The sequence below is a fragment of the Bombus flavifrons genome, chromosome 10 (genome assembly GCF_040668555.2).
Source record: "Bombus flavifrons isolate JBK064 chromosome 10, iyBomFlav1_principal, whole genome shotgun sequence".
NCBI classification, from domain to species: domain Eukaryota; kingdom Metazoa; phylum Arthropoda; class Insecta; order Hymenoptera; family Apidae; genus Bombus; species Bombus flavifrons.
In genome coordinates, this window is record NC_138451.1 from 9,949,503 (window position 1) to 9,966,315 (window position 16,813).

At 30.9% G+C, this 16,813-nt stretch overlaps 1 protein-coding gene across 5 annotated transcripts in view; it reads right to left on the reverse strand.

The window, feature by feature from the left end:
- The window catches only part of drpr (multiple EGF like domains draper), a 28,936-nt gene extending 12,421 nt beyond the window's left edge, over nt 1-16,515 (reverse strand). For 3 of the 5 annotated variants that reach the window (XM_069121431.1, XM_069121430.1, XM_069121423.1), the window contains exon 1: nt 16,357-16,515. The gene's annotated coding sequence lies outside the window, so the exon portion shown is untranslated. Of the gene's footprint in view, nt 1-194; nt 437-16,356 lie in introns of those variants that run through there. The other 2 variants (XM_069121426.1, XM_069121428.1) reach the window with 2 other exon arrangements.
- Between the last annotated feature and the right edge of the window lie 298 nt (nt 16,516-16,813).

A 16,813-nucleotide genomic window follows, 5' to 3' on the forward strand; every position in this document is an offset into this window, starting at 1 on the left:
GTACTGAAAATACACTGTAAATTATTCCGAATTTTAAGAATAATTCTACACTAAGAATTAGTTTGTAAGTTATTCCGTATTAAAAATTACTCTATGCTTACAATTCAGTAAATTATTTCGTACTTAAAATAATACCACATACAAGATATTACAAAGTAGATCCATTATATGTATATATTGAACGCAGATCCTACCTAACTATAGGAAGATGCAGCAATTCTACACACCTACGCCAATGGGAACGTTTCATAAGATCCAGTTAGAGGTAAGCGCGATGATCATCCAGAGCCAGACAAGTCTCTCGTACAACGTACATGTACTGCATCGTGGAACAAGCCAACAGTGCTTACAGAGGCCACTCTAATGGTACAAGTCGAATAAAAACCAGACGAGCCGGTGTATACACGCACGAATTAACGCGTAGATCGACTAACGGTGTAAAGCTCCGTATATGTAGTAGGCTCGGCGATCAAGTGAGGTCACAAAACCGAGCATAAAGTTTACACGTTCGAAGGTCTGGTCAAACCAGTTGACGGAAACCTAAGAAGATAAAGATCCTCTAGTAAAGGGAGTGTACATCAAGAATCCCTTAGCTTTAGTCCAGTTTCTATTGGGAACTGCATTTGCTATGTAAATCAGAGATTGTAGCTGCTATAATTAGATTGTAATTTTTAAGCAAATTCATATTCTTGAGAACATAATTAAAGAAAATTCATCTTGGTAGATAATTGTTTTATCCTACCAAATATTATAGAAAATATCATGCTTCGGATATTTTATATATATATATATATATATATATATATATATATATGTATATATATATATATATATATATGTATAAATATATTTTTTGATGTTACGTATGCGCATTTTGTGCTATTTTGCGCTTTTAAATTTCCTACGCATAGAAATGATGCTATCTAACATACAAAAATCTATAGTCTAGTCTAGACTCAAGTCAAAGGAGTTATGGTATAAGAATTCATATGTTTATTTGACTGATTTTAGTTACGAAAAAAGGGAAACTGTCCTGTTTGGTCAATGAAAAGCATGAGAAGGCAGTCGACTGTTAATTCGTATAAGGTTGAAAAAGTCAGACACATGGATGGCAGGCAACCTTTTTTGGGGGGAGGAAAAGAGTCCAAATATTTCAGAAGCAGGTATGTTACGACTGAAAGAAAACGGGTCAGGTTTTTCTACGTTTCCGTTCACACGATGCAACGGTATCATGAGTGCATCAGGAATTATTACCGGGAATTAAATTGAGAATAATTTCTACGTAAGCACATTCACTAGTTCCAGGCTTCTGTTCGAGGAAGAGTACAATTTATGAGTAATTGAATAATATTTAATATGAATATACGATAAAGAAGAGTTTCCGGAGCCCTTCTGCGCAATTAGGTTAATATTATTTGTAGATTGTTTGCTAAAAAAGATATGTACTAAATACTAAAAATTCTATAAAACTTTCCTTCATAGTAGGAAGAAGAATCATTGAAAATGAAACGTAGTTAAATTTACAAAGCCCTGAGGCTGAAGTGAAACCGAAATAGCCATCATCCTTCAACTTTGGCTGCCAAACACAAGAATTCGGGCGGAAAACAGTCCCGTATTTTTCATCGATTACTCTTTTTATGTGTATCAAGTAGAAAATAACCTGCCGTTTTTAACATGTGCAGACTCTTTGGCGCGTAGGCTGGCTATTCGTGTATCAAGTATATGAAATACAATACAAATAGTCGGTTGATGGAATTTATCCTCTCACTTATACTAGTTTCTCGGATACTGCCGACTTCTCTGTACATTTATAACTCACCATTAAATTACATTTCATAGATACAACTTGTTCAATTTGTTCACAATGCAGAACATATGATAAACAATATCCTAGCATCTTGTTCTATTGTAATTATAAAATTGAAGGGCGTGTGCGTACAAGATAGTAAAGATTCTGCTAGACGACAGCTTAGTTAAAACTTTATTAACTTGCTTCGTTTTTCTTCTTTTCAATTCTACTGCTATTAAAATTTTTATAGAACCATTTTCCACGCAACATAACTTCCGTATGTTTCTATATTCATCAAACGACCAATTATAATCACAATTGCACAGAAACAATTTTATAAATCAATTTTTTAAACAACGAAGAGGTTCTTTTTAGACTTACTGCTATTCAGATTTTTATAGAACCATTTTCACCAAAGCAAAGGCAAGTTCCATGTAATTCGTGTATTCATTGAATGTCCATACACGTTCGAAACACGTCAAGGATGGGCGCAATGAACGCTTGCGAACGTATATTATACACGAACATAGATACCACCGGAAGAATCAATTCAACGCCTTCTCTACGGCACATTTATTTATGCAGTAAAACAGAACAGGCCGTTTAAGTATCTTAATTGATCACCGGAACCTGACATGCACATCATGCACCTGTAGAAACGTAGTGCATACCGAAGCTTCGATCGTAAGGGCCGATTGAAAGAATGCGACGAGCGTTCATCGTACATCTGAATGAGTGCTTGTACGTACGCATGTGTGAACAATACATTGAGCAAGCTCTTACATTCCAAACTTTTCCATTGCCAGATCCTGGAAGCTATCGTTCTGTAGTATGCACCGATAAGTAATCTACCCAATATCTCTGTTATCTTCTGAAAAATAGATTCGAAACCGTGTAGTAGGTTCGGAATTGGAAAATTCGAAAATTGAATGCTCGCAAATGAGACAATTTGTAATTTTGAAAATTCCGATACTCGAAAGTAACTAAAAGTTGAAAAATTGGAAATTGGAAGGCTTAAAAATGGGAAGATTCCGATATTCGAAAGCTTGAAAGTTGAAAAATTGGAAATTAGAAGGCTTCAAAATGGGAAGATTACAAACTTTGAAAATTCAAAGATATGCACGCTTCAAAACTCGGAAACTGGACATTTTGGAATTACGAGAATCTGAACCCTCCAAAATTCGAAGTCGGAAATTTCGAAAATTGGAAATCCGACAATTTAAAGCTGTAAGAGTATGAATATTTTAAATGCGAAGGATTCTAAAGATTTTTGTTTAATAATATAACAAATGAAACTTATTTCGCAGCAAGTAACGCGAGTTTCAGCAAGTTGTAAATTATACTTAAATTAAACTTGAATCGGTATTTGTTTTACGTACAACAGTAATCAGTATATATCTCGCAAAGGTATTCATACATGGAACTTATCCTGGTCACGTATTCGATCACTCACGTACACGATATCCTTTGTAAAACAGTAAGTTTAACTTTTATGCCTGGTTACATTTCAATGTAATAAAGATCTTGAATCTCAATGTATTATTGTACGTCGATATCTTTGAATGATCAATAAATTTTTCTAAATACAGTTTTAATATAATTTAAATGTTCCAAATACCGATGTATGGAAATGATTCGTTAGAAGTTACTATAAAGTCATTTTGCTAGAAACAGATACGAGTCAGACGTGACTCGTCTATTTGCGTAATCAATTAATTAATCAGTCAGCCCGAAGCAAGGTCAGGAGATGAATTATTTAATAAAGAACATTTTTGCCCATACGCTGTTTCTCAATGTGATGATAGGAAACTGTTATGAAAGTTCCGCATTTTTATATGTGAAAGTGTTAATTTAAGATTGATAGGATATTGTATAGAAATATTTATTCGTTTCTGGGCCAACGTTTCACTTTTTTTTAATTACTTGCTAAGTGGATACAGAAATAGTAATTTATATAAGATTGAAATAGATATGCAAGAAAAATTGAACGTTGGAAAATTGAAAATTTAAAGCCTCCAGAATTGAAAAATTAGAAACTTAATGGCTTCAGAATTGACAAAAATAGAAATTTTTTAACAGTTATAACTCAGAATATTTAGATTTAGATTAAGGTACATCGTTTAGCAAATCAGGCACTCTAGAAATCAGTGTTTCCTTGCTTAAGTAGCCCATCACTTAAGCTGTCTAGAAACGCGAATCTTTTAATTACTCCAGCCTGTTAATACGATCTTGTAAATCTTTTTAAGGGAATCTTGGTATTAACGAAGTCTGAGAAAACTTTTGCTTCGAGGAACAGCGAGGAACTTACTGACACGATATTATTCATTGTATCCGCGGGAACATAGCTGAAGATTGTATAATTCTCAGCAGTGAATGGAGAGACTTTGCAATTTAAGAGTAAGTTGGTCACCGAGTGATGGTTACATTCTTCACGTCAATTACGTCGTATTTATAATTAACTTGCGCGACAGCAAATCCAATTACTGTTATCAAATTATTTAACTCAAAACTTTATGTAAATCTTTTGTAACATTGAGCTACTAAACCAGACCTTAATATTGCATAAAGAAAGTCCGTATCTTTTAATATATTAGAGAGAAAGGGAATAATTAATTGTGATTCTTTAAATTGTGACACAGATTTCTTTTTTATGTCTATTTAAGTAGAGCGTAATTAATTTAAGAAATATTAATATATTAGCGAAATAAATAATTGTAACTAATTTCTTATAATCGATTACTCGTAGTTAATTTCTCTAATATCATAGCGTGCAAAGATTATCAGTATAATTTTATCTTTTATCATAAGCATTATCCTTTGATAATAATTCTCATATCTGATACCTTTTCCACATTATCTTTAAGCAACTAAAATTTCTTTATACCTTTACAATGCAATGAAATATGTTACGGTGTACTTAACAACGACCTAGAAATATATATATACAGGGTGGTTGGTAACTGGTGGTACAAGCGGAAAGGGGGTAATTCTACGCGAAAAAAGAAGTCGAAAATATAGAATAAAATTTTTTTTTTTAATTTTTCTATCGAGACAACGATCTACAGTGAGATCCGTTATAACGTACTGCACGCGTACCGAGCGAAAATTCAAAGTCGATTTTCTCGAAAACAAAGCCTCAAACGAAAAATTTTCTTTTTTCGCGTAGAATTACCCCCTTTCCGCTTGTACCACCAGTTACCAACCACCCTGTATATATTTTATTATATGAAAAAGTAAGTCCCTCGTTCCTGTTAGAAAAGGGAAAAAGAGAATTTCAAACAATCACCAAAGGATAAATAATTTCTTTTAAATTGTTAAAACATACTTTTCGTAACTTCGTAACTTCCAAATAAAATCCAAAAAAAAGGACCAACCAGCAGAAAATAATTGAATATCATTTACCAGGAACGTCGTCGCGTCCGCCGACGCGTCCCACGATCGAACGTACAAATAATCCCATTAAACTATGAAAACGAGCACGGCCTGTACAGAAACGGGACCCGTAACGAGTCTAACAGTACAGGCAAACTGCGGGCAGAACGCGTGAAAAAGAGGGTTCGACCCTTCTACCATAAAAGGGAGTTAATTCGTTTATAGGGCGGACAAAAAAAGCGAAAAGAAAGAGAAAAGGGAATAAAAAAGAAACGAAAGAAGAGTTTCAGGGTCGTAACGACTGGTACATACGTGTAGGTACGAATTGTGAGTCACAGGATGTGTTGCGAGCCCCAGATAAAACGCGTCAGAATTATCATTTGTCTACGCGGGATGTGCATCATCGAGCGTCATATAAACGCGATTGTTTCTTCTAATGATCACAGTTTTAAAACAAAAGACGAAACCACAAATGGACGAAACGTTTAATTCTGTCTTCATCGAAAACTTAATTGTTTCTGTGAAGTAGTTTGCATGTTGTCATCGTGGCTTGATGATTATGGAGTAAATTTGATATACAGAGTACGTTACGCAATTGGGCCGAGTCATATCTCGAAGTTGATAAAAGATAGAAAAAAAACTGTAAGAGAAAAAGTTGAATGGTATGATAATCATGTAACGATGGACCGGAAAGATGCAATTACGTTCCATCTTTTTAATGTAAGTTTTTGTTAACCATCCAATGTATTTTTTCATGCACTAGGTATGGTGCAATTAAAATTCATTTTCTCAATTTTGAATATCTGTTGAGTACACGTGTACTAGCTCTAACAATTTAGACTTCAAACTTCTGTTTATGTTTGATTAAATCAAAATGTATTTTATAATATATTTTATAATTATTTTAGAACAAAAAGTAATCATGTTTCGTGTTTTTGCAAGAATTAGAAAATACGAATAATACACTACGAAGACTGTATGATAAATCTTCTCTAAATTTTCGTTTAGTTGTAATACATTATAGAACAAATAAAGTTAGGGATCAAACTACGCTAAGATTTATTATGTTATTTAGTAAGACTGATTTTATTGTATCTGTTGACTAAATGTCAGTTGCATATCAAATGGGTAACTTGTACTTTACGTAAGATACAGGGAAAGTGGTGATTTGTAAATTACCAGCATTTATTCAATTCCTAGAAGGAGTGCAGGGCTTTCTACTGCAAACAAATTAATCGTAAATAAATAAGTGACTAAAGAAATAAACACTTACATTACTGATTAAGAAGGAGTAAAATATCGACGATCTTTTATTTTAGACGGTGTGTGTGTGTGTGGATTGTAATCGAAATAAAAATATTTGTATAATGTTATCTTCTAATGAGTAACAAATAGATGAGAATTACATCTAAAAAAAGGAAAAAGATTGTATTATTATTGTACGTATGTATGTGGAAAAACTAGAAAAAATATATAGAAATGTATACAAAAATAAAAAGGCATTTCTTCGATCAATGAACTTTGAATTTTTACACCACAGGATCCTTAATCTAATCACGGTTGTCCGTGTCTGTGGGTGAGATATAACCAAAATATCGTAGCATGCTGCTTGTAACTGAGGTCTACCACAAATAAAAATAAAGATTAGATAACTGCTACATTCATTGTTAATATTTCCCAACAGAATTATTTTCAATTCAATTTCCTCTATCGATTATTCCATAAACGCTTTTATGTATCTCATTCATCGATAACATTAATCGTATAAGATGCAGAGTATAGATGAAAATTCCACACAATTGAGTAACCTAACAGAAGTCTAACATAAACTAATTTATATTTTCTATATGGTTGTCTATCCAACGATACCAGCCGAGTTACTTTTTTAATTTACGTAAACATTCACAATGTAACGATGGAAATAGTGACTAAAAAAAATTGATAATAGTAATAATATATTAGTACAACTGTGATAAACTATAATCTAATAAAAGATATAACAAAAGTGAAAAAGAAGTTAACTATAATTAATAATAGTAATCAGTGATATTTATATAATACTATATACAATATTTTCTTTTTCCTTTTCTTTCTTTTTATTCGAATTACATAGAAGTAAACATTTGATAGAGTTTGGCAACTGAAAAGTAGGAAGTCAGCTCTCGACGCTGCTCATTAGAGGACAGGAAATGCTTCATAAAAATCGAGCCGCACAACATTCTGGCTAGTCACGAATTTACGACACGTTAACAGACAGATTTGTAAAACGTTTTATCAACGCGTACATAGACTCAGGAAAATATTAGAACACTTGTAGACTCCATTTACGAATACATTATAAGTGTTATATAATAAAATTTCAAAATGTTTCATATAACAAATAACATACGAACATAAAACTTCCCTATGGTAAGTTTTCAAATACTTAGACTGCGATTATTTGCGTAAATTCATACTTTTATAAAGAAACTTTTTAGAATTTATGATATTAATGAATATATTAGATTAATTATATTAGACTAGATCAATAAATATAGTACTAAGCAATTAGGGGGATAGGAAGAAATTTATGTAAAGGAATAGGAATAGGAATATAATAAATGCTAAATATGCATAAGAACCCGCAATCTATTAGTCAGAGAAGAAATTTTTCGACAATTCTTCTTCGCCAAAGACGTAAAAACGTTACACAAAGTGTCTTCCAAATTCCAATCTCATTTTCAAACAATAGAGTACCGTAGTCTTCAAAAAAAGACTAGCGATAAGTCAAGAGATTGTCGCTTAAACTTCCACTTACGGACTATTTTATAATTTTACATTGCCACAGGGTCAGAAGTTCTGCATGACATCAGCGTGTCATAGTACTGCGACAGGCAACGTTTACGAACCTGCTACTTTTCGCGTGCACGTAATTCGTTCGCCGATTATCTAACAAAGGAACGACACTATCGAAATGGAGAAAAAATGATATACCTGCCCTGTCCAGTTGTATAGTCAGTGTGGGCTTTCACTTCTATCTACCTCCTCGTGGTCCGATTATATAAGAAAAATCGTGCAGCTCACTTGGTGATTATCCGGTGTGCGAGTTTTGATTTCCATTTCAAATGGGCATTCATCTCGAATACGTTTTTAAATGATAGTGATATGGTAGTAAGGTTTTTAAAGGATAGTAAATTAATAAAACTCTTGTATTTTCTTTCCTCAATCGCTTATGAGAGTTTCAAGTGTAGATTTTTATATTTATCGTAGCTATTAATCGTGTTTTGAAAGCGGAAAAGAATAGTGAAGATTATGAACTCTGGATTTTTCAATGGTGAACCCATTGTGAGATGCAGACTTTGGATGTAGATTCTTCTGCTAATTGAATACGCTCCAAAGGATTAGAATATTAGGATTCTGTAGAAATGTGTTTTAATTTTGCGTAATCCAATCTGCAGAATGGAAATTAAGATAAAGTAATTGAAGATTGTCTACGAGCCAATGATACCCATTAGAAATTACTAAAAGTGAAAATAACTCGGTTGCATTAGGATATATTTTTAAATAAATGTAATGCGATACATAGAAGATAGTAGGAGGAAGAACTGTTTTGAATGCCTGCTATAAATGTCCATTAGTATATCAGGAATATTTCCGATAATATTATCACCAGGGAACAGAATGAATTTAATACCATCCATAAAAAAAATTCTAATTGATAAATTTATCTATATTCCCATCCTCATTAGTAAATTAATGAGAAAACCATTAATCATCCAGATAATTGTTAACTTTAACTTTTCCTTCTATCTCAATTAATTAATTTCCATAAAAAAATTAATTAATGTATCCAACGAAAGCAAAATAAACACGTGAAAACATTTTTTTTTCTCAATTTGTATGTTGGATTTGATAATAGCAAGAACAAGTTACTGGTGCAAGATTATTCTAATTATTCCTCCATTTTCTTACTCAATATCCGATACAATTTATTTTTTTTCATACTGCTATAGCAAAAATCCTTGACCACCGAGCGCTGCGACTGTGTGAGTTTTATGGAGCATATCAATTGCGGCAACAGCCAGCCGCAGTTCTGTATCGATTCATTCACTGTATCTTTGCAGTTCACGCGACTACTAACTCACGAGAAATGCTGCATCTTGCCAAAGAAAACGATCTTGTCCTTGTTTATGCGAATTCTTGCAGCGAAGAAAACGATCGAATGTTCTCCATTTAGAAGATGTATAGCGTTAATTAGAAAAAATTTGTTTACTAAAGATCTTATCACAAACATAATTCGCTAAAAAAGTTATGAAATAACTTTTAAATTGTTAAAGCTTTTTTCATTAAATGATATTTCTTATCTCGTTAAAAAATGTCACAAACATTTTGAATATCTTTTTACAAGAATAAGAAAAATTTGCCGTGAAAAGTATGAAATAATTTTTAACTTGCCAAAAGTTTTTCGCCAATAATTTTTTCCATTTTATTAACAAATATTATAAATGTATTTTGTGCTATTACATTGTAAATGGAGTTTAACGATTATTTAAAGAATGAGTTTATTGGAATTGGAGAGAAGTTGAGAATTTATTTAAGGAATGAAGAATAAAGAATGTCATAGAGGATTTTTATTAAGTGTTATGCTTAAAGAACACAGAGGAACCTTGTATTGCACGAACTTAGAAATGTTTTCGCTGGAGCTATACCGTGTATATGGAACGCAAAATGTTCGCTACACGACCTAGATATTTGCTTTGCGCATAGGACGAACATATGTTTAATAATAACCATTGATTAACCCTGGATAAAAAGTGTTTGTGACTAGTAGTAGCGTGTTATATCTGCATGAATTTTGATGTTGAAAACGATTTAGAATAAAAAACCTACGGCTCTCGAAAGATATAAAATTCGAAATTTAAAACTCAGAACCTAAATTTTAAGCCTGGAAACGTAAAATCTAAAATTTAAAAACTGGAACATAACAATTATAGGTTTTAAGTCCTAAAATCTAAAACCTAGGACCTGAAATCTGATATGTGAAAAGCAAAATGTAGAACAGAGAATCTAGAATATAGAACTTTTAAAAGCTACGGCTTATTTAGAACTTAAAGCTTGGAAACTACAATTTACAAATGTAGACCTAATAAAGTAATCTAGTTGTTTGCTTTGTAAGGCAGAGGAGATGAATCTTAAAAAGTGAATTTAAAAATCGTAAATTTTGAAACCTAAAGGTAAAATTAAAGATTTGGAACCTAATATTCAGGATATAGGGTCGAAACAGTGAAATGTGGAACCGAGAAGGTAGAATCTAGAACTAAGGCTTTAAAATCTAAGGGCTAGAATAAAAAATTTAAAAGCTGTGATCTAGAACTCTTACTCTAAAAGGAACTTAAAACGTGAAAATCTAAGGGCTAGAAAACATCTCAGAACCAAAGTTCCTAAGGACTTAGATCCTAAAAATGAAAATTTAAAAACTTAGGGCTCTAAATTTAATTTACATATTACTATAATAAGAACAAACAGCTTAGTAATTTTTATTACAGAAACGAGGTAAATCGTCATAGTAAAAGATTCAAAGAAGAATATTTACGCACTTGCTAAACCACAAACCCAAGTTACTAATTACACTTCAATCATCACGAAAGCCACCAAAGCCGATAGCTATATTATATCTATATATTAATTTCCACTAACCACAGTACACGCAATTATCTATTACAATATATTCCATCAAGTTTTATGAATCCGTGATTTATATAACTTCTGCCACGTAATCTTGACCACATTCTCGTAACTTCGATCTTTATAAATCATCACAAACCTTCATAAATCTTCGAAACAAACATTCATCCTATACAAATCTATCTAAGATTTTAATCTTAAAATTTAAATACCAATAATCTTCTGTACTTTCATCTGCGAAATACTTATTAAAAGACCAATGAAGTTCCACAACAAGTTTGAACGACAGGAACGCTGATCTTGCAATAAAATACGACCAGAAGTAGACGAAATCACAAGAGGAACAATCACAAAAAGAATCGAATTGAGACTTTGATATTCCATCAAAATCGTCGCGTCCATCTGTCCTCGGACCTTTTATTCTTTCTCATGCATTCTTTTATCGATGAACGAGGAGAGTCACCTTTGCTTTTGCGATTATCCTCGAACAATGACCACAACGATGTGTCTCTGAACAGAAACTCATTGTTCGAGGAACCGTACTAGAAGAAGGCTCGAACGTGAAGAACAAATAATTGAACTGGACAAAGAGGTGGAATTGTTTATGACTCAAGGAGGATTAATATGAAAAAAGGACGAGGAAGAGAAAGATATAGTTCTGATAAATTGATGCGTATGTTTCTGTCAGATTGGATTAATAGATTTATTGTTGGAATACTATTATGAAGAAAATAGTATTCTTTTCCTTTGGTATGAGATAGATTAATCAAATGATTTTATTTTCCACGATCCCTTTTTTCCTTTTTAAATTTGATTCATTCAAGGGGTAATCCTAAAGTTCCAAAATTATGCCAGGATTTATTTTTATTACTAATTAGTTTTATAAACAACGTTCTAGACTGCATAATTTAATAATATAGAACAATTTCATGAAGTATCATCCTTACAAATTATAAACGAAGTAGAAAAAAATCAATATAAATATCTATAAGTAAAAATACTTATATAAATGTATTTGATAAATTAATTAATAGCATAATAAATTCCGTCATGATTTTAAAAGTGTAAAAATATTTTCTTAATAAATAATAATTAATAAAAGATGTATTCAAAAAAGCGATGATGATGAAACTTTAAATCAGATAAATTACAGACGAACATGCCTTACACAAAAAAAAGGGTGTGAGAGAATATCTTGTGTGATATAATAACAGATATTTTTACATATCTTTCATAAAAAGATAAGAAAATGGTTAACCAAATTGACTTTTGGTTAAGACATAGTATGTATTAATCACTTTATCTATTAAAATATTATCTGCATAATCATAACGTAAATATTTAATTCCTCTGATGATTAATCTAATTAATGCGTCTTAATTAATAAATTTCATTGATTGAAGTAACCTTTTGTTACCAGAAGGCTTTGTGACCTTCTTTGGCCTTCAATAACCTTCATTACCGTTCATCAAACTCGTCTCAACTACCATTGCTACAATAAGAGACGCAAAACTTACAATCTAATTAAAATAAAATAAAATGGAAATATATACCAAATGGAAGTTTATACCAAACAATAAAAATTATTCACTTCGCAAATCATATATTCAATTTTTTTATTTTTGTAGAATAATATTCATTTCGCTTTTTTTCTTTTGTGCTTCTTTTCTTAAGATAAAAAAGATCGAGTCTTTGTATTAAATACTAACGATATTTATAATTAATCGATTTTTGAAGGATAATTATTTTTAAGTATTAAAATTATGTTAGGGATCATTTTCTAAACAAAGGGATCGGTCGATAAACAAATTATTCGAATTAATCTTGATTTCGTTTGAAATATTTAAAAATAGAATTTTTCTCTATAGCTTTATGTCTTCTGTTTCATTTATTTTACATTGTGATCTCATTTGCTAAATTATCGGAACATGATACTACACGATCCACGCTGAATCAGTTAAACCCAGTTAGTATCTTCAGAATATAAAATTTCCTGTTACTTTGAATTTCATGCGCAGTCAAGAAAATCTAGTATGCGTTTATCAAATACGCCATATCGTATCTGGTACTGCAATAAATTTTGCAACTAACAGAAAGCGAGTCACGAGTAAAGGAATTAACGATCCGACAAATTAAATTATCCACTAGATGAAATTAATTGATTCTCCGTTTAATCATCTATCGCTCATCTTAAATTGCATTTAGAATTTTCTAATTTCAATCAAATAGAAACATATTGAAGGAAAATTCGTTTGACCTAAAACAAATTGAAAGTATGTGATGTGTACTAAACAAAGAATTGATTCTTAATGCTCTAAAACAAAACAAATCTAATATAACTTAACTTTTACATCTCTATCTACTTTCAGTAACGGCCTAACCTAACCGTAGAAAACATATATATATATATATATATGCATATCTCTCAATACGTTCTATGGCATTCTTCCATTCACGCAAGACTTAACAAGTTTCACAAAATTCCTCCGCGATCATTAGTGCAACAGGTTGCAAAGAAATCGATGCAAGCCAGTAGAATCAAATTACACATTTAGAACGCTGATGCTGATTACAAATATTTGGCGAAGGCTATACATATGCTGAAAATGTTGATTCCAATTAATTGCATAACTCCTCAACATTGTTTCGTTCTTTACTCTTTTTTTCTTTCAATCATTCTCCATATAATTGTATTTTCTCTATCATCAAAAAATCTCTTAATTTTCAGGAAACTATGACAAAATTTCAATTGAAATTTTCAATTTCATGTTAAAGATTTTCCTAAAACATTAAAAGTCTCTTTGTCGAGGCAAAGGTGAAGTTAGGACAAAATATGTTGGCACAACAAAACGTTATTTGAATCAACAAGATTTATATTAATAATGACATATAAATAATTTTCATAAAAATTATATCTCTTAATGAAATAATATTATAGCTTTAAAACACTATACTATGTATGTACTCTATTTCTGTCACAGGAAATTTTCCAATTATAAATTAGCTAATTTAATTTATTAAGATGCTTTCGTGCGCTCCTCACGAACCCTATATGTGTTACTATAATCCCCATACTATATTCTGTTCGACTTTCCTAAACTATACTAAACAATGAAACACATGTGTCGATAATTTTGGAGCAACCTATACAAGAGTATGTTATCGCGACCGGTCCTTATTGTACGCACGTAAGCAACCACCAATACGAAAGCTACTTTCATTGCACGATGCTCTCAACTAAAGCCATACGGGCAAAATGTTTCTTCTCTCTTCACGTTTCCTGTCATCAAGGCTCGCACCATTTTCCGGAAATGAAGTCTTTCGATTTCCTTTGATACTACAATAATACGTATACTACCCCAATTAATTTCTGGGCCTATCAATTCAGAAGACAGTAACAGTAATACATGTTATTGTTATGTTATGGTCCCCTCCATTTAAAAATATAATGGTCTATTTAAAATGCTAAAGTGGAATACGCTATATATATAATATATACATACATTTATTACATTTACATACATATATTTGACTACATGAAAATTAATAAAAGTAAAATTATATTGAATGTATATCCATATGTTAAATATATAATTTATGAATAGCATGCAAAAAAACAATTAGTACACTAAATTGCATCTTATTAAAATAAATGTTACATATAGTTAAATAAATTGTTCAACTATTAACTAAGATCCATTGTAATCTTAATTCCAAGAATTTGCGTACAATTCATGTGCCGAATATGGTCATATACTAAATCATATTCTATATGTCAAGAACATTCTCATATATGTATGTCTTATATAACTAATACTATGCTTTGCTAATAACGAAAGGATTGTTCTTTCTCCGAGAAACATAATGCTCCTGTTGCAATGTATTTTAACTCTACCAAATATAGTACTTTACCATAAATAAACTAATGATCTATATTTGGAAATCAAAAGCTAGAAAAGACGCTATGAGAAATGTCATGCCATCTGGTAATAAATGTACTAAGCACTATTAATGATATAATCTTTTCCTATACTTCTTTTATATTTTGTGACTTAACAATGTCATAGGATATTTATTTACTTCATATGAGAAAATGTTTACAATGTATTTTTCACAATGTATTTCCAATTACATATTTTCAAGAGTAATACCTTACCTTTGACTCATTGAAAATATACAGCAAAATTCTGCTGTGCAGGTTTTAATATAAAAAACCCCAGAGTTAAAGATGATTTAACGCGAACGCATGTTTACCAGAATACGATGCCAAAAGAATGTGCAATATCCTAAATTCGAAATTTCGAAATATATTTGATTATAATCGCTCAATTACGATCGATTGATGTGAATGTTTTTGGATCTTTGCCGCCTTTTATTATAATGTCATTCTGCTAATGAATATGTCTAACTAATCAATGTATCAATGACGTGTATCAATAAAACGTTCGATACAAGTCGTTATCGACAGATTGAATCATAATTCAAATACATATTAAAGACATATAGAATCGAAGCTGCCATTAACACTTTCATGGGAATTATTTTTCCCACCAATTAACATTACGCTTATGCAATGTGAAGATATATTCCTGTTTCTGGAGCGTGTTGTTATATACATATACATGTATAATCGTGGAGAAGAAAACAATTAAATTTTATTATATGTTAACAGCACCTACTATCCTTAATTTTAATATTTATTGCAATACATAACATAAACAAAAATTAATTCATTTTACTAAAATAAACTTTTCTCGTTTCATCTTAACATAAGGAAGTCAAATATAAAATGGAGCGTGGAAAGACAGTAGAAATATATAGCTTTTTCTGTCTTCCTGCAAATATTTAAAAATTTCAAAACTACATCCGTGAAAAAGTTAAATATAGACCACAAAATACTAATTCCAAGATGACTGTCAATTTATCAAAAGTTATACATTTCAGCGCCTCATCTGCTCTCTTTTCACACTTCATTTCATATTTGACCTGCTTATGTTGAGATGAAGCAACGAAAGAGAATAAGTAAAACCTGTTGATCCAATATTCCAAATTTAGCCGAATTTGAACAACAAACAGAGAAATTTTGTCAAATATCTCAACAAACATTATTGTTTGTTCATCTTAAATATTATCAGAGATATATTTATACATTAGAAAAATATAATGATCCATTTAACAATAAAATCAGATTATAAGTTCATTTCGACAAATACAGTTACATCACGATACTACAAGATTTACTTCGTTAATAATAACTGTATTAATCGTTCGATATAGAGCTCACATTATTTCTATGCAATATATTTACAATCTTTATGACGGTGACTAAATGATTGAGAACTATGATTAAAATAAGCAATATCATCTACTTTAAAAAATTAAATTATGATAATGCAAAGAACAGTTTTCATGAAAACGTTGTATATACGGTGCTATCACGATAACGCACAGCATCCCTTTAAAATGTTTAATTATAATCGGAAAGATAAGCTGTAATAAGATAAATGTTTTTAATTCGCGTTTTTACTTACTCTGATATGGTTTTTGTGTAGCTTGATAGTATACAGCCATGAACACAAAAAATGCAACAGAAAAAAACGTAATAACTAGCACAGCGACTATCACTCGATGTATATACCTCACTCTTCAGCTTTCGACTAAACTAAGCTACTTGCCAATTGTGCCTTGTGCTGCATTCTTGTGCATCGACCAAACTACATACATCTATGCAATCAAATAGTGGTACAGTTAAACTGGCGACCTCTACAGCAATAATAAGCTCATAACGGTAAAAATGATTAATCGATAAAACAGAAATTCCAAAATTTCATTTATCTAAGTGAAATTTGTAAAAAAATTTCTTGTTAAAATACAATTTTAGTTATTTTATAAAACAGATATAACCTTACTCTTTAATATTTTGTAAATAATGTATATTTTTTTATATGAAAATATAGAATTTAATATTCATAATATTCATAATGTTGT